This window comes from Argiope bruennichi, chromosome X2 (genome assembly GCF_947563725.1).
Source record: "Argiope bruennichi chromosome X2, qqArgBrue1.1, whole genome shotgun sequence".
NCBI lineage: Eukaryota > Metazoa > Arthropoda > Arachnida > Araneae > Araneidae > Argiope > Argiope bruennichi.
In genome coordinates, this window is record NC_079163.1 from 102,252,899 (window position 1) to 102,274,093 (window position 21,195).

General features: G+C 26.0%; 1 long non-coding RNA gene across 1 annotated transcript; it reads right to left on the reverse strand.

The window, feature by feature from the left end:
* Positions 1–1,687: 1,687 nt before the first annotated feature.
* Positions 1,688–18,897, reverse strand: LOC129960200 (uncharacterized). Its single transcript, XR_008783554.1, has 3 exons — positions 18,745–18,897; positions 4,216–4,276; positions 1,688–1,752 (listed from the first exon to the last, which is right to left on the reverse strand). It is a non-coding gene; the product is annotated as an uncharacterized LOC129960200 (long non-coding RNA).
* Between the last annotated feature and the right edge of the window lie 2,298 nt (positions 18,898–21,195).

Sequence of the window (21,195 nt, forward strand, 5' to 3'; positions counted from 1 at the left end):
ATACACACCTCATTCATGTCTTAAGATTAGTTTGCATTTCAACCAAGTCCCTTTCATAACTTTTTATACCTATGAAAGGAAAGAAAAAAATGTTTAAATTCAACAAGCAGTATTGTTAAAGAAATGTAAAACACATACACATCAGGACATAAATAATTATTTTTAAAAATTCAGAGACTTAAAAGTTTACACATCAAATCCCATTCTCAGTTTTTCGAAATACAGATTAATTATTAAGTTTATCAGAGAGAAAGCAGATTTCATTCTGCATTGACATTAGTATGTAACAGAGATTTTAGATATATATAAATTTCAAATGTAATAACAACTGAACATACTTTTCTTGATATGCCAAAAAATTAAGATTTACATTTTCAAATACCTTATATGCTAAAAAAGCAATATTTTCAGTTTTTAATTTTATAAAAAGGTTCAGAAAAGAATATAGTGGAATGAGAAACATAGTCAGTCTTACTAACACACAGAAATGCTCCAATATTTGAAATCAAAAGATATAGAATACAAACATTTTAAGTGAACAGTACAATTAGAAGTTAAATATTAAACTGAGAATAATGAGATCTAATATTCTGTTGCAGCTGCAACAAGAATAAAGAATGAAAAATACAATTAGAAAGTGTCAAGAAGCAAAAAACATTGATTATATGCCATAAATTCATGATTTGTTGTATCAAGACACATTTCTCCAATTCAAGGTCAAAGGACCAATTTATAATTCATGTTACTTTTTTCTCATCCCTTACATTGGAACACATTTAAATCTGAACACAAAGAGGTAATTCAATAAAAAAGCCTTGAAAATATGAAAGACAAACAAAAATATACACACCTCATTCATGTCTTAAGATTAGTTTACATTTCAACCAAGTCCCTTTCATAACTTTTTATACCTATGAAAGGAAAGAAAAAAATGTTTAAATTCAACATGCAGTATTGTTAAAGAAATGTAAAACACATACACATCAGGACATAAATAATTATTTTTAAAAATTCAGAGACTTAAAAATTTACACATCAAATCCCATTCTCAGTTTTTCGAAATACTGATTAATTATTAGGTTTATCAGACAGAAAGCAGATTTCATTCTGCATTGACATTAGTATGTAACAGAGATTTAAGAAATAATATAAATTCAAATGTAATTACAACTGAACATACTTTTCTTGATATGCCAAAAAATTAAGCTTTACATTTTCAAATACCTTATATGCTAAAAAAGCAATATTTTGAGTTTTTAATTTTATAAGAAGGTTCAGAAAAGAATATAGTGAAATGAGAAACATTGTCAGTCTTACTAACACACAGAAATGCTCCAATATTTGAAATCAAAAGATATAGAATACAAACATTTTAAATGAAAACTACAATTAGAAGTTAAATATTAAACTGAGAATAATGAGATCTAATATTCTGTCGCAGCTGCAACAAGAATAAAGAATGAAAAATACAAATAGAAAGTGTCAAGAAGCAAAAAACATTGATTTTATGCCATAAATTCATGATTTGTTGTATCAAAACACATTTCTCCAATTCAAGGTCAAAGGACCAATTTATAATTCATGTTACTTTTTTCTCATCCCTTACATTGGAACACATTTAAATATGAACACAAAGTGGTAATTCAATAAAAAAACTTGAAAATATGAAAGACAAACAAAAATATACATACCTCATTCATGTCTTAAGATTAGTTTGCATTTCAACCAAGTCCCTTTCATAACTTTTTATACCTATGAAAGGAAAGAAAAAAATGTTTAAATTCAACATGCAGTATTGTTAAAGAAATGTAAAACACATACACATCAGGACATAAATAATTATTTTTAAAAATTCAGAGACTTAAAAATTTACACATCAAATCCCATTCTCAGTTTTTCGAAATACTGATTAATTATTAAGTTTATCAGACAGAAAGCAGATTTCATTCTGCATTGACATTAGTATGTAACAGAGATTTAAGAAATAATATAAATTCAAATGTAATTACAACTGAACATACTTTTCTTGATATGCCAAAAAATTAAGCTTTACATTTTCAAATACCTTATATGCTAAAAAAGCAATATTTTGAGTTTTTAATTTTATAAGAAGGTTCAGAAAAGAATATAGTGAAATGAGAAACATTGTCAGTCTTACTAACACACAGAAATGCTCCAATATTTGAAATCAAAAGATATAGAATACAAACATTTTAAGTGAACAGTACAATTAGAAGTTAAATATTAAACTGAGAATAATGAGATCTAATATTCTGTTGCAGCTGCAACAAGAATAAAGAATGAAAAATACAATTAGAAAGTGTCAAGAAGCAAAAAACATTGATTATATGCCATAAATTCATGATTTGTTGTATCAAGACACATTTCTCCAATTCAAGGTCAAAGGACCAATTTATAATTCATGTTACTTTTTTCTCATCCCTTACATTGGAACACATTTAAATCTGAACACAAAGAGGTAATTCAATAAAAAAACCTTGAAAATATGAAAGACAAACAAAAATATACACACCTCATTCATGTCTTAAGATTAGTTTACATTTCAACCAAGTCCCTTTCATAACTTTTTATACCTATGAAAGGAAAGAAAAAAATGTTTAAATTCAACATGCAGTATTGTTAAAGAAATGTAAAACACATACACATCAGGACATAAATAATTATTTTTAAAAATTCAGAGACTTAAAAATTTACACATCAAATCCCATTCTCAGTTTTTCGAAATACTGATTAATTATTAAGTTTATCAGACAGAAAGCAGATTTCATTCTGCATTGACATTAGTATGTAACAGAGATTTAAGAAATAATATAAATTCAAATGTAATTACAACTGAACATACTTTTCTTGATATGCCAAAAAATTAAGCTTTACATTTTCAAATACCTTATATGCTAAAAAAGCAATATTTTGAGTTTTTAATTTTATAAGAAGGTTCAGAAAAGAATATAGTGAAATGAGAAACATTGTCAGTCTTACTAACACACAGAAATGCTCCAATATTTGAAATCAAAAGATATAGAATACAAACATTTTAAATGAACACTACAATTAGAAGTTAAATATTAAACTGAGAATAATGAGATCTAATATTCTGTCGCAGCTGCAACAAGAATAAAGAATGAAAAATACAAATAGAAAGTGTCAAGAAGCAAAAAACATTGATTTTATGCCATAAATTCATGATTTGTTGTATCAAAACACATTTCTCCAATTCAAGGTCAAAGGACCAATTTATAATTCATGTTACTTTTTTCTCATCCCTTACATTGGAACCCATTTAAATATGAACACAAAGTGGTAATTCAATAAAAAAACTTGAAAATATGAAAGACAAACAAAAATATACACACCTCATTCATGTCTTAAGATTAGTTTGCATTTCAACCAAGTAACTTTCATAACTTTATATACCTATGAAAGGAAAGAAAAAAATGTTTAAATTCAACATGAAGTATTGTTAAAGAAATGTAAAACACATACGCATGAGGACATAAATAATTATTTTTAAAAATTGAGAGACTTAAAAATTTACACATCAAATCCCATTCTCAGTGTTTCGAAATACAGATTAATTATTAAGTTTATCAGAGAGAAAGCAGATTTCATTCTGCATTGACATTAGTATGTAACAGAGATTTTAGATATAATTAAAATTCTAATGTAATAACAACTGAACATACTTTTCTTGATATGCCAAAAAATTAAGATTTACATTTTCAAATACCTTATATGCTAAAAAAGCAATATTTTGAGTTTTTAATTTTATAAGAAGGTTCAGAAAAGAATATAGTGAAATGAGAAACATTGTCAGTCTTACTAACACACAGAAATGCTCCAATATTTGAAATCAAAAGATATAGAATACAAACATTTTAAATGAACACTACAATTAGAAGTTAAATATTAAACTGAGAATAATGAGATCTAATATTCTGTCGCAGCTGCAACAAGAATAAAGAATGAAAAATACAAATAGAAAGTGTCAAGAAGCAAAAAACATTGATTTTATGCCATAAATTCATGATTTGTTGTATCAAAACACATTTCTCCAATTCAAGGTCAAAGGACCAATTTATAATTCATGTTACTTTTTTCTCATCCCTTACATTGGAACACATTTAAATATGAACACAAAGTGGTAATTCAATAAAAAAACTTGAAAATATGAAAGACAAACAAAAATATACATACCTCATTCATGTCTTAAGATTAGTTTGCATTTCAACCAAGTCCCTTTCATAACTTTTTATACCTATGAAAGGAAAGAAAAAAATGTTTAAATTCAACATGCAGTATTGTTAAAGAAATGTAAAACACATACACATCAGGACATAAATAATTATTTTTAAAAATTCAGAGACTTAAAAATTTACACATCAAATCCCATTCTCAGTTTTTCGAAATACTGATTAATTATTAAGTTTATCAGACAGAAAGCAGATTTCATTCTGCATTGACATTAGTATGTAACAGAGATTTAAGAAATAATATAAATTCAAATGTAATTACAACTGAACATACTTTTCTTGATATGCCAAAAAATTAAGCTTTACATTTTCAAATACCTTATATGCTAAAAAAGCAATATTTTGAGTTTTTAATTTTATAAGAAGGTTCAGAAAAGAATATAGTGAAATGAGAAACATTGTCAGTCTTACTAACACACAGAAATGCTCCAATATTTGAAATCAAAAGATATAGAATACAAACATTTTAAGTGAACAGTACAATTAGAAGTTAAATATTAAACTGAGAATAATGAGATCTAATATTCTGTTGCAGCTGCAACAAGAATAAAGAATGAAAAATACAATTAGAAAGTGTCAAGAAGCAAAAAACATTGATTATATGCCATAAATTCATGATTTGTTGTATCAAGACACATTTCTCCAATTCAAGGTCAAAGGACCAATTTATAATTCATGTTACTTTTTTCTCATCCCTTACATTGGAACACATTTAAATCTGAACACAAAGAGGTAATTCAATAAAAAAACCTTGAAAATATGAAAGACAAACAAAAATATACACACCTCATTCATGTCTTAAGATTAGTTTACATTTCAACCAAGTCCCTTTCATAACTTTATATACCTATGAAAGGAAAGAAAAAAATGTTTAAATTCAACATGAAGTATTGTTAAAGAAATGTAAAACACATACGCATGAGGACATAAATAATTATTTTTAAAAATTGAGAGACTTAAAAATTTACACATCAAATCCCATTCTCAGTGTTTCGAAATACAGATTAATTATTAAGTTTATCAGAGAGAAAGCAGATTTCATTCTGCATTGACATTAGTATGTAACAGAGATTTTAGATATAATTAAAATTCTAATGTAATAACAACTGAACATACTTTTCTTGATATGCCAAAAAATTAAGATTTACATTTTCAAATACCTTATATGCTAAAAAAGCAATATTTTGAGTTTTTAATTTTATAAGAAGGTTCAGAAAAGAATATAGTGAAATGAGAAACATTGTCAGTCTTACTAACACACAGAAATGCTCCAATATTTGAAATCAAAAGATATAGAATACAAACATTTTAAATGAACACTACAATTAGAAGTTAAATATTAAACTGAGAATAATGAGATCTAATATTCTGTCGCAGCTGCAACAAGAATAAAGAATGAAAAATACAAATAGAAAGTGTCAAGAAGCAAAAAACATTGATTTTATGCCATAAATTCATGATTTGTTGTATCAAAACACATTTCTCCAATTCAAGGTCAAAGGACCAATTTATAATTCATGTTACTTTTTTCTCATCCCTTACATTGGAACACATTTAAATATGAACACAAAGTGGTAATTCAATAAAAAAACTTGAAAATATGAAAGACAAACAAAAATATACACACCTCATTCATGTCTTAAGATTAGTTTGCATTTCAACCAAGTAACTTTCATAACTTTATATACCTATGAAAGGAAAGAAAAAAATGTTTAAATTCAACATGCAGTATTGTTAAAGAAATGTAAAACACATACACATCAGGACAAAAATAATTATTTTTAAAAATTCAGAGACTTAAAAATTTACACATCAAATCCCATTATCAGTTTTTCAAAATACAGATTAATTATTAAGTTTATCAGAGAGAAAGGAGATTTCATTCTGCATTGACATTAGTATGTAACAGAGATTTTAGATATAATTAAAATTCAAATGTAATAACAACTGAACATACTTTTCTTGATATGCCAAAAAATTAAGGTTTACATTTTCAAATACCTTATATGCTAAAAAAGCAAGATTTTCAGTTTTTAATTTTATAAAAAGGTTCAGAAAAGAATATAGTGGAATGAGAAACATAGTCAGTCTTACTAACACACAGAAATGCGCTAACATTTGAAATAAAAAGATATAGAATACAAACACTTTAAGTGAATAGTACAATTAGAAATTAAATATTAAACTGAGAATAATGAGATCTAATATTCTGTTGCAGCTGCAACAAGAATAAAGAATGAAAAATACAAATAGAAAGTGTCAAGAAGCAAAAAACATTGATTTTATGCCATAAATTCATGATTTGTTGTATCAAGACACATTTCTCCAATTCAAGGTCAAAGGACCAATTTATAATTCATGTTACTTTTTTCTCATCCCTTACATTAAAACACATTTAAATATGAACACAAAGTAGTAATTAAATAAAAAAAACCTGAAAATATGAAAGACAAACAAAAAATATACACAAATCATTCATGTCTTAAGATTAGTTTGTATTTCAACCAAGTCCCTTTCATAACTTTTTATACCTATGAAAGGAAAGAAAAAAATGTTTAAATTCAACATGCAGTATTGTTAAAGAAATGTAAAACACATACACATCAGGACATAAATAATTATTTTTAAAAATTCAGAGACATAATAATTTACACATCAAATCCCATTCTCAGTTTTTCGAAATACAGATTAATTATTAAGTTTATCAGGGAAAAAGCAGATTTCATTCTGCATTGACATTAGTATGTAACAGAGATTTTATATATAATTAAAATTCAAATGTAATAACAACTGAACATACTTTTCTTGATATGCCAAAAAATTAAGCTTTACAATTTCAAATACCTTATATGCTAAAAAAGCAATATTTTCAGTTTTTAATTTTATAAAAAGGTTCAGAAAAGAATATAGTGGAATGAGAAACATAGTCAGTCTTACTAACACATAGAAATGTTTCAATATTTGAAATCAAAAGATATAGAATACAAACACTTTAAGTGAACAGTACAATTAGAAGTTAAATATTAAACTGAGAATAATGAGATCTAATATTCTGTTGCAGCTGCAACACGAATAAAGAATGAAAAATACAAATAGAAAGTGTCAAGAAGCAAAAAACATTGATTTTATGCCATAAATTCATGATTTGTTGTATCAAGACACATTTCTCCAATTCAAAAACAAAGGACCAATTTATAAATTCATGTTACTTTTTTCTCATCCCTTACATTAGAACACATTTAAATATGAACACAAAGTAGTAATTTAATGAAAAAAAAACTTGAAAATATGAAAGACAAACAAAAATATACACACCTCATTCATGTCTTAAGATTAGTTTGCATTTCATCCAAGTCCCTTTCATAACTTTTTATACCTACGAAAGGAAAGAAAAAAATGTTCAAATTCAACATGCAGTATTGTTAAAGAAATGTAAAACACATACACATCAGGACATAAATAATTATTTTTAAAAATTCAGAGACTTGAAAATTTACACATCAAATCCCATTCTCAGTTTTTCGAAATACAGATTAATTATTAAGTTAATCAGAGAGAAAGCAGATTTCATTCTGCATTGACATTAGTATGTAACAGAGATTTTAGATATAATTAAAATTCTAATGTAATAACAACTGAACATACTTTTCTTGATATGCCAAAAAATTAAGCTTTACATTTTCAAATACCTTATATGCTAAAAAAGCAATATTTTCAGTTTTTAATTTTATAAAAGGGTTCAGAAAAGAATATAGTGGAATGAGAAACATAGTCAGTCTTACTAACACACAGAAATGCGCCAACATTTGGAATAAAAAGATATAGAATACAAACACTTTAAGTGAATAGTACAATTAGAAATTAAATATTAAACTGAGAATAATGAGATCTAATATTCTGTTGCAGCTGCAACAAGAATAAAGAATGAAAAATACAAATAGAAAGTGTCAAGAAGCAAAAAACATTGATTTTATGCCATAAATTCATGATTTGTTGTATTAAGACACATTTCTCCAATTCAAGAACAAAGGACCAATTTATAATTCATGTTACTTTTTTCTCATCCCTTACATTAGAACACATTTAAATATGAACACAAAGTAGTAATTTAATGAAAAAAAACCTGAAAATATGAAAGACAAACACAAATATACACACCTCATTCATGTCTTAAGATTAGTTTGCATTTCAACCAAGTCCCTTTCATAACTTTTTATACCTATGAAAGGAAAGAAAAAAATGTTTAAATTCAACATGCAGTATTGTTAAAGAAATGTAAAACACATACACATCAGGACATAAATAATTATTTTTAAAAATTCAGAGACTTAAAAATTTACATATCAAATCCCCTTCTCAGTTTTTGGAAATACAGATTAATTATTAAGTTTATCAGAGAGAAAGCAGATTTCATTCTGCATTGACATTAGTATGTAACAGAGATTTTAGATATAATTAAAATTCAAATGTAATAACAACTGAACATACTTTTCTTGATATACCAAAAAATTAAGATTTACATTTTCAAATACCTTATATGCTAAAAAAGCAATATTTTCAGTTTTTAATTTTATAAGAAGGTTCAGAAAAGAATATAGTGGAATGAGAAACATAGTCAGTCTTACTAACACACAGAAATGCTCCAATATTTGAAATCAAAAGATATAGAATACAAACATTTTAAGTGAACAGTACAATTAGAAGTTAAATATTAAACTGAGAATAATGAGATCTAATATTCTGTTGCAGCTGCAATAAGAATAAAGAATGAAAAATACAATTAGAAAGTGTCAAGAAGCAAAAAACATTGATTATATGCCATAAATTCATGATTTGTTGTATCAAGACACATTTCTCCAATTCAAGGTCAAAGGACCAATTTATAATTCATGTTACTTTTTTCTCATCCCTTACATTAGAACACATTTAAATATGAACACAAAGTGGTAATTCAATAAAAAAACCTTGAAAATTTGAAAGACAAACAGAAATATACACACCTCATTCATGTCTTAAGATTAGTTTGCATTTCAACCAAGTCCCTTTCATAACTTTTTATACCTATGAAAGGAAAGAAAAAAATGTTTAAATTCAACATGCAGTATTGTTAAATAAATGTAAAACACATACACATCAGGACATAAATAATTATTTTTAAAAATTCAGACACTTAAAAATTTACACATCAAATCCCATTCTCCGTTTTTCGAAATACAGATTAATTATTAAGTTTATCAGAGAGAAAGCAGATTTCATTCTGCATTGACATTAGTATGTAACAGAGATTTTAGATATAATTAAAATTCAAATGTAATAACAACTGAACATACTTTTCTTGATATGCCAAAAAATTAAGATTTACATTTTCAAATACCTTATATGCTAAAAAAGCAATATTTTCAGTTTTTAATTTTATAAAAAGGTTCAGAAAAGAATATAGTGGAATGAGAAACATAGTCAGTCTTACTAACATACAGAAATGCTCCAAAATTTGAAATCAAAAGATATAGAATACAAACATTTTAAGTGAACAGTACAATTAGATGTTAAATATTAAACTGAGAATAATGAGATCTAATATTCTGTTGCAGCTGCAATAAGAATAAAGAATGAAAAATACAATTAGAAAGTGTCAAGAAGCAAAAAACATTGATTATATGGCATAAATTCATGATTTGTTGTATCAAGACACATTTCTCCAATTCAAGGTCAAAGGACCAATTTATAATTCATGTTACTTTTTTCTCATCCCTTACATTAGAACACATTTAAATATGAACACAAAGTGGTAATTCAATAAAAAAACCTTGAAAATTTGAAAGACAAACAGAAATATACACACCTCATTCATGTCTTAAGATTAGTTTGCATTTCAACCAAGTCCCTTTCATAACTTTTTATACCTATGAAAAGAAAGAAAAAAATGTTTAAATTCAACATGCAGTATTGTTAAAGAAATGTAAAACACATACACATCAGGACATAAATAATTATTTTTAAAAATTCAGAGACTTAAATATTTACACATCAAATCCCATTCTCAGTTTTTCGAAATACAGATGAATTATTAAAATTATCAGAGAGAAAGCAGATTTCATTCTGCAATGACATTAGTATGTAACAGAGATTTTAGATATATATAAATTTCAAATGTAATAACAACTGAACATACTTTTCTTGATATGCCAAAAAATTAAGATTTACATTTTCAAATACCTTATATGCTAAAAAAGCAATATTTTGAGTTTTTAATTTTATAAGAAGGTTCAGAAAAGAATATAGTGAAATGAGAAACATTGTCAGTCTTACTAACACACAGAAATGCTCCAATATTTGAAATCAAAAGATATAGAATACAAACATTTTAAGTGAACAGTACAATTAGAAGTTAAATATTAAACTGAGAATAATGAGATCTAATATTCTGTTGCAGCTGCAACAAGAATAAAGAATGAAAAATACAAATAGAAAGTGTCAAGAAGCAAAAAACATTGATTACATGCCATAAATTCATGATTTGTTGTATCAAGACACATTTCTCCAATTCAAGGTCAAAGGACCAATTTATAATTCATGTTACTTTTTTCTCATTCCTTACATTGGAACACATTTAAATATGAACACAAAGTGGTAATTCAATAAAAAAACCTTGAAAATATGAAAGACAAACAAAAATATACACACCTCATTCATGTCTTAAGATTAGTTTGCATTTCATCCAAGTCCCTTTCATAACTTTTTATACCTACGAAAGGAAAGAAAAAAATGTTTAAATTCAACATGCAGTATTGTTAAAGAAATGTAAAACACATACACATCAGGACATAAATAATTATTTTTAAAAATTCAGACACTTAAAAATTTACACATCAAATCCCATTTTCAGTTTTTCGAAATACAGATTAATTATTAAGTTTATCAGAGAGAAAGCAGATTTCATTCTGCATTGACATTAGTATGTAACAGAGATTTTAGATATAATTAAAATTCAAATGTAATAACAACTGAACATACTTTTCTTGATATACCAAAAAATTAAGATTTACATTTTCAAATACCTGATATGCTAAAAAAGCAATATTTTCAGTTTTTAATTTTATAAGAAGGTTCAGAAAAGAATATAGTGGAATGAGAAACATAGTCAGTCTTACTAACACACAGAAATGCTCCAATATTTGAAATCAAAAGATATAGAATACAAACATTTTAAGTGAACAGTACAATTAGAAGTTAAATATTAAACTGAGAATAATGAGATCTAATATTCTGTTGCAGCTGCAATAAGAATAAAGAATGAAAAATACAATTAGAAAGTGTCAAGAAGCAAAAAACATTGATTATATGCCATAAATTCATGATTTGTTGTATCAAGACACATTTCTCCAATTCAAGGTCAAAGGACCAATTTATAATTCATGTTACTTTTTTCTCATCCCTTACATTAGAACACATTGAAATATGAACACAAAGTGGTAATTCAATAAAAAAACCTTGAAAATTTGAAAGACAAACAGAAATATACACACCTCATTCATGTCTTAAGATTAGTTTGCATTTCAACCAAGTCCCTTTCATAACTTTTTATACCTATGAAAGGAAAGAAAAAAATGTTTAAATTCAAAATGCAGTATTGTTAAATAAATGTAAAACACATACATATCAGGACATAAATAATTATTTTTAAAAATTCAGAGACTTAAACATTTACACATCAAATCCCCTTCTCAGTTTTTCGAAATACAGATTAATTATTAAGTTTATCAGAGAGAAAGCAGATTTCATTCTGCATTGACATTAGTATGTAACAGAGATTTTAGATATAATTAAAATTCAAATGTAATAACAACTGAACATACTTTTCTTGATATGCCAAAAAATTAAGATTTACATTTTCAAATACCTTATATGCTAAAAAAGCAATATTTTCAGTTTTTAATTTTATAAAAAGGTTCAGAAAAGAATATAGTGGAATCAGAAACATAGTCAGTCTTACTAACATACAGAAATGCTCCAATATTTGAAATCAAAAGATATAGAATACAAACATTTTAAGTGAACAGTACAATTAGAAGTTAAATATTAAACTGAGAATAATGAGATCTAATATTCTGTTGCAGTTGCAATAAGAATAAAGAATGAAAAATACAATTAGAAAGTGTCAAGAAGCAAAAAACATTGATTATATGCCATAAATTCATGATTTGTTGTATCAAGACACATTTCTCCAATTCAAGGTCAAAGGACCAATTTATAATTCATGTTACTTTTTTCTCATCCCTTACATTAGAACACATTTAAATATGAACACAAAGTGGTAATTCAATAAAAAAACCTTGAAAATTTGAAAGACAAACAGAAATATACACACCTCATTCATGTCTTAAGATTAGTTTGCATTTCAACCAAGTCCCTTTCATAACTTTTTATACCTATGAAAGGAAAGAAAAAAATGTTTAAATTCAACATGCAGTATTGTTAAAGAAATGTAAAACACATACACATCAGGACATAAATAATTATTTTTAAAAATTCAGAGACTTAAATATTTACACATCAAATCCCATTCTCAGTTTTTCGAAATACAGATAAATTATTAAGTTTATCAGAGAGAAAGCAGATTTCATTCTGCAATGACATTAGTATGTAACAGAGATTTTAGATATATATAAATTTCAAATGTAATAACAACTGAACATACTTTTCTTGATATGCCAAAAAATTAAGATTTACATTTTCAAATACCTTATATGCTAAAAAAGCAATATTTTCAGTTTTTAATTTTATAAAAAGGTTCAGAAAAGAATATAGTGGAATGAGAAACATAGTCAGTCTTAGTAACATACAGAAATGCTACAATATTTGAAATCAAAAGATATAGAATACAAACATTTTAAGTGAACAGTACAATTAGAAGTTAAATATTAAACTGAGAATAAAGAGATCTAATATTCTGTTGCAGCTGCAATAAGAATAAAGAATGAAAAATACAATTAGAAAGTGTCAAGAAGCAAAAAACATTGATTATATGCCATAAATTCATGATTTGTTGTATCAAGACACATTTCTCCAATTAAAGGTCAAAGGACCAATTTATAATTCATGTTACTTTTTTCTCATCCCTTACATTAGAACACATTTAAATATGAACACAAAGTGGTAATTCAATAAAAAAACCTTGAAAATTTGAAAGACAAACAGATATATACACACCTCATTCATGTCTTAAGATTAGTTTGCATTTCAACCAAGTCCCTTTCATAACTTTTTATACCTATGAAAGGAAAGAAAAAAATGTTTAAATTCAACATGCAGTATTGTTAAAGAAATGTAAAACACATACACATCAGGACATAAATAATTATTTTTTAAAATTCAGAGACTTAAATATTTACACATCAAATCCCATTCTCAGTTTTTCGAAATACAGATAAATTATTAAGTTTATCAGAGAGAAAGCAGATTTCATTCTGCAATGACATTAGTATGTAACAGAGATTTTAGATATATATAAATTTCAAATGTAATAACAACTGAACATACTTTTCTTGATATGCCAAAAAATTAAGATTTACATTTTCAAATACCTTATATGCTAAAAAAGCAATATTTTCAGTTTTTAATTTTATAAAAAGGTTCAGAAAAGAATATAGTGGAATGAGAAACATAGTCAGTCTTACTAACATACAGAAATGCTACAATATTTGAAATCAAAAGATATAGAATACAAACATTTTAAGTGAACAGTACAATTAGAAGTTAAATATTAAACTGAGAATAAAGAGATCTAATATTCTGTTGCAGCTGCAATAAGAATAAAGAATGAAAAATACAATTAGAAAGTGTCAAGAAGCAAAAAACATTGATTATATGCCATAAATTCATGATTTGTTGTATCAAGACACATTTCTCCAATTCAAGGTCAAAGGACCAATTTATAATTCATGTTACTTTTTTCTCATCCCTTACATTAGAACACATTTAAATATGAACACAAAGTGGTAATTCAATAAAAAAACCTTGAAAATTTGAAAGACAAACAGATATATACACACCTCATTCATGTCTTAAGATTAGTTTGCATTTCAACCAAGTCCCTTTCATAACTTTTTATACCTATGAAAGGAAAGAAAAAAATGTTTAAATTCAACATGCAGTATTGTTAAAGAAATGTAAAACACATACACATCAGGACATAAATAATTATTTTTAAAAATTCAGAGACTTAAATATTTACACATCAAATCCCATTCTCAGTTTTTCGAAATACAGATAAATTATTAAGTTTATCAGAGAGAAAGCAGATTTCATTCTGCAATGACATTAGTATGTAACAGAGATTTTAGATTTATATAAATTTCAAATGTAGTAACAACTGAACAAACTTTTCTTGATATGCCAAAAAATTAAGCTTTACATTTTCAAATACCTTATATGCTAAAAAAGCAATATTTTGAGTTTTTAATTTTATTAAAAGGTTCAGAAAAGAATATAGTGGAATGAGAAACATAGTCAGTCTTACTAACACACAGAAATGCTCCAATATTTGAAATCAAAAGATATAGAATACAAACATTTTAAGTGAACAGTACAATTAGAAGTTAAATATTAAACTGAGAATAATGAGATCTAATATTCTGACGCAGCTGCAACAAGAATAAAGAATGAAAAATACAAATAGAAAGTGTCAAGAAGCAAAGAACATTGATTTTATGCCATAAATTCATGATTTGTTGTATCAAGACACATTTCTCCAATTCAAGGTCAAAGGACCAATTTATAATTCATGTTACTTTTTTCTCATCCCTTGCATTGGAACACATTTAAATATGAACACAAAGTGGTAATTCAATAAAAAAACTTGAAAATATGAAAGACAAACAAAAATATACACACCTCATTCATGTCTTAAGATTAGTTTGCATTTCAACAAAGTCCCTTTCATAACTTTTTATACCTATGAAAGGAAAGAAAAAAATGTTTAAATTCAACATGCAGTATTGTTAAAGAAATGTAAAACACATACACATCAGGACATAAATAATTATTTTTAAAAATTCCGAGACTTAAAAATTTACACATCAAATCCCATTCTCAGTTTTTCGAAATACAGATAAATTATTAAGTTTTTCAGAGAGAAAGCAGATTTCATTCTGCATTGACATTAGTATGTAACAGAGATTTTAGATATATATAAATTTCAAATGTAATAACAACTGAACATACTTTTCTTGATATGCCAAAAAATTAAGATTTACACTTTCAAATACCTTATATGCTAAAAAAGCAATATTTTCAGTTTTTAATTTTATAAAAAGGTTCAGAAAAGAATATAGTGGAATGAGAAACATAGTCAGTCTTACTAACACACAGAAATGCTCCAATATTTGAAATCAAAAGATATAGAATACAAACATTTTAAGTGAACAGTACAATTAGAAGTTAAATATTAAACTGAGAATAATGAGATCTAATATTCTGTTGCAGTTGCAACAAGAATAAAGGATGAAAAATACAATTAGAAAGTGTCAAGAAGCAAAAAACATTGATTATATGCCTTAAGTTAATGATTTGTTGTATCAAGACACATTTCTCCAATTCAAGGTCAAAGGACCAATTTATAATTCATGTTACTTTTTTCTCATCCCTTGCAGTGGAACACATTTAAATATGAACGCAAAGTGGTAATTCAATAAAAAAACCTTGAAAATATGAAAGACAAACAAAAATATACACACCTCATTCATGTCTTAAGATTAGTTTGATTTCAACAAAATCCCTTTCATAACTTTTTATACCTATGAAAGGAAAGAAAAAAATGTTTAAATTCAACATGCAGTATTGTTAAAGAAATGTAAAACACATACACATCAGGACATAAATAATTATTTTTAAAAATTCAGAGACTTAAAAATTTACACATCAAATCCCATTCTCAGTTTTTCGAAATACAGATAAATTATTAAGTTTATCAGAGAGAAAGCAGATTTCATTCTGCATTGACATTAGTATGTAACAGAGATTTTAGATATATATAAATTTCAAATGTAATAACAACTGAACATACTTTTCTTGATATGCCAAAAAATTAAGATTTACATTTTCAAATACCTTATATGCTAAAAAAGCAATATTTTCAGTTTTTAATTTTATAAAATGGTTCAGAAAAGAATATAGTGGAATGAGAAACATAGTCAGTCTTACTAACACACAGAAATGCTCCAATATTTGAAATCAAAAAATATAGAATACAAACATTTTAAGTGAACAGTACAATTAGAAGTTAAATATTAAACTGAGAATAATGAGATCTAATATTCTGTTGCAGCTGCAACAAGAATAAAGGATGAAAAATACAATTAGAAAGTGTCAAGAAGCAAAAAACATTGATTATATGCCTTAAGTTCATGATTTGTTGTATCAAGACACATTTCTCCAATTCAAGGTCAAAGGATCAATTTATAATTCATGTTACTTTTTATCATCCCGTACATTAGAACACATTTAAATATGAACACAAAGTAGTAATTTAATGAAAAAAACTTGAAAATATGAAAGACAAACAGAAATATACACACCTCATTCATGTCTTAAGATTAGTTTGCATTTCAACCAAGTCCCTTTCATAACTTTTTATACCTATGAAAGGAAAGAAAAAAATGTTGAAATTCAACATGCAATATTGTTAAAGAAATGTAAAACACATACACATCAGGACATAAATAATTATTTTTAAAAATTCAGAGACTTAAAAATTTACACATCAAATAACATTCTCAGTTTTTCGAAATACAGATTAATTATTAAGTTTATCAGAGAGAAAGCAGATTTCATTCTGCATTGACATTAGTATGTAACAGAGATTTTAGATATATATAAATTTCAAATGTAATAACAACTGAACATACTTTTCTTGATATGCCAATGAAATAAACTGTACATTTTGAAATACCTTAGATCCTAAAAAAGCAATATTTTCAGTTTCTAATTCTAACATAATCAGACTTGATAACACTTCGAAATGTTCAAATATTTGAAATTAAAAGAAATAGTCTTAGAAGTATTTTCTTTAATACAAACATTTTAAGTGAACGGTACAATCAGAAGTAAAATATTAAACTGAGAATAATGATATCTAATATTCTGTAGCAGCAACAAGCAAAAAGAATAAAAAATACAAACAGAAAGTGGCAAGAAGCAAAAAACATTGATTTCATACCATAAGTTCATTATTTGTTGTATCAAGATACATTTCTCGACTTTATGAACAAAGGCCCACTTTATAATTCATGTTACTTTTTTTCTGATTCCTTGCATTAGAACTGATTTAAATGTGAACACAAAGTGGTAATTAAATAAAAATCTGCAATATTTTAAAGACAAACAAAGATAAAACAGAAAAAAAAAAGTAAGTTAAATAAGTTAAAGCAAGTACTCTAATTTAAAATTCGTGTTAATTATTTCTGATCTATTATATAAGAAAACATATAAAATCTGACACAAAGTTCTTATGAAACAAAGGATATCATAAAAAAGTCTAAGAAAACCAAAAATATATGGGCTGCATAAATGTGACCAAAAAATGAAGTTGAAAAAGAAATAATAATGAAGGACCATTAATTAATATTGATGCCTATGAAGAGAAATAGTAAGTATATATAAAAATAGTCTATACAGCATTTGAAAAGAAATATGCAAAAAAAAGAAAAAAAGAAAAAAAACTTTTCCTTTAACCTTAAGAATTTAGTCAAATAAATAGAAATATATACACATAGTTTAAATAATTGCACACAGTTTAAATACTATACACATAAAATAGTCAAACAGTTTAAAAATATATACATAAAAAAAAGAATGAGACTTTCAGAGAGTAACATTATTATCAATAAATAAGTTAAATTAAGAATAGAGTAAAAAGAAAAAAAGCTGAATATGGTACAAAATCAAAAGCAAACAAAAATGCTTTTGCACCATTTCTTCTGTCTTCGACACAGTTTAACACTTTCTGAAACTTTTGAAACCAATAAAAATAATTGAAAAGAGAGTGTGCACTGGATAAAAACTTTTAGCTTTAAAATAAAGAAGGGAAAATGTATGACGCAATCAGGATTTTATAATGAGAAATTCCAAGGCAAATACGATAGTGAAAACAAGCAGTCGTATTTAAAATCATTTCGTATTTTTACTGCTATTTGGTTTAAGATCATAATTTTGACATTAAAAGAAAACATTATTCAAGAATTACAATTTCCCAAAAGAATTCCAAAAATTATCATTAATTTTCTAAGAAGTTATTTGCCTTTGTATATGAATCTTTGAAAGGCTCGTGATCTACATGAAATGAATTAATAATTATTTACAAATCATGATTACTTTATTTTAACAAAAATAAAATGAAATATATATATATATATATTGGTGAGCATTTGAAACTAACATCGGAAATGAAAGGAAAAAATAGGGAAAATATGCGTACGCTCATATGGCATTATGAAATCAAACAATTCTGTAATTCGATAACGAAAACGATAGATTCTTCGCTATGTTAATCAAAACTCAGTCCAATATTGAAGAACTCGTCTTTAAATCCCCAACCTTAATGGCAAACGATTGCCACAATTTTGGCGAACGTACTCTGTTTTGAAAGAAATATTAAGCAAACCCAATTTTAATATCACTGAGATATTAATTACTAAGATAAAATTTATAACTGTCATAACTGCAAGATATAAAAATAATTTGAAATTGTAATTGTGTACAAGTAGTATTTTATTTTTCAGTTCAATTCACTATCCTGAAATGAATATGTTTCACCACAAATGTTGGTTACATATTTCTTTTCTTTTTTTTTATTCATCGCTTTGTACCGTATACATTTGTATAAATCTACTTATTATTTTTTTAGCTCATTCTCTTCAAGTTGCTGTTTCAAACTTCACCATAAATTATTAGTGCTTATAAGAACCTTACAACTATGAAAAGTAATAACGACCTTTGTTGCTTTTCCCATATTTCACCATTTCAGGAAAACCACTGAGAATATGAGGGTATTCAGCTGTCTCCTTATTCCCCGATAAAACATTTAGAGGCTCTTAACGGGTAACTTAATTTTCTTGGGCCTTTGTTTTGTCAAATTCGAACCTCCTGAAAATTTATAGATTAGACCTGACTAACTGAAATGGAAATCAGGTAATTTTTTTTATCTTAATTATTTGTGTGAGCTGTTTTATGTAGCAAATTCCCATAATCTGACAAAGCATTTTATTATTGATAGTTAATATAATAATGATATTTCAGTTGATAATCAATAAAAGAGTTTGTTAAAATATTATTAAAAAATAATATTATTATATTTAGATCGAAATTATTTGCATAATTTCGAACTAAATTTTAAAAACTTTAAAATGAAAAAAAAAATTTAAATGCCCTCTTTGTTAAATAAATTTCAAATTATTTAAGGTGATTAAGGTTTCAGTCAGTTCCTATAATGAATATTAGCAGGTACTAAATGTTCTAATCTTCTTTCTAGTCAGATTATAGTTATTGGCATTTAGCAGGAACTTTCGTGCCGGAGCAAGAAAAGATTTTATTTCGTTTTTTACACATAAAACAATGAAAGGAGTTGCTTAGAGGGGGAAAAAATAGGAGGCTCAACTCACAAATATTCCTATTACTCTCGTTTTTAGATAACATTAAATAGTTATTTAGACCGTACAATATAATTTTCGATATTAATAAGTTCTCTATGAAGTGCGGTGTTCCTGTGGTATCGTTCTAATCATTTAATTACGGTTCAAAATTCCTATGTCCATATAACAACATACATAGGATCAATTCTAAACGGGATGTTATATTTACTAAACGAATATAAATCCCTTTCTAAATCGCGAAATTTTCATAATCCTGTTCTGGTGAAAAAGATAATAGTAGTCTCTGTGTCCTTTCTTTCTTTGGAGAATTTCTGATTAAAAATTTATTGAAATTTCAAGAGGATGATCCATCACTTACGGGAACATATATTTAAATTATTCAGTCCAAAATTTGTGATACCAAGACGCCTACTTTAAAGGTTGAGAACATTGCGAATCTGGGAAATAATTATTTCGCATTATCATATACTATTTAGTACCTGTTGCAACGGGAAACGAACAAACTTTATTCGTTTTCGTAGTTTCCTGTAATTCCTTTTTTTATTATTATTTGTTTTTTTTATATATATATGATGCATCTGTTCATTTCCGGTCTGGTGGCGCCAGAAGGGATTATTATTTATATTGGGTTTTTTTGTAATTTAACAGTTGTCTGTTAGAACTCCTGAAGGAGTGCTTGTAATTTATAAAACTGCATTAAAAAATGTTAAACAAAACGACCTCACTGCTTTTGTCATGTGGAGAAGTTATTGGATATTTTTAGGGTAGGCAAGCTCTATCCCGGACATTTTGGCTCGAACTTTGATCAGCAGAAAGGTATGTGGATTCTTTTTTGTTGATCAATAGAAATTAAAGAACAACAAATCCGCAATATGGCATCCCTGCCGGGATCAGAGCTTGATAAGTTTTTGATAGAATTTTATGAATAAGCATTTGAAAATCGAAACTTCGATTTATTGGAACATTTTCGAACATGTTTAGAACTTTATTTAGATTTGAAAATTAGAACATTTTAGAACTCAAGAACAATTTCGGTTTCAATTTTGAAATATTAGAACTTTTTCTAACCAACTGAATTTGGTGCTTAGAAAATTAGATTTCCTTTTAGAATTACTTGCAACTTGAAGAAATAAATAGAACTTTTGAAATATTTATGAATGGTTGGATTTCTGACACTAGCATCAGGAATATTTTTAGAAACGAAACTGAATTTTTATGAAACTTGAATTTAGAATTTTAGAATATTTGAATTTTTATGAAACTTGAATTTAGAATTT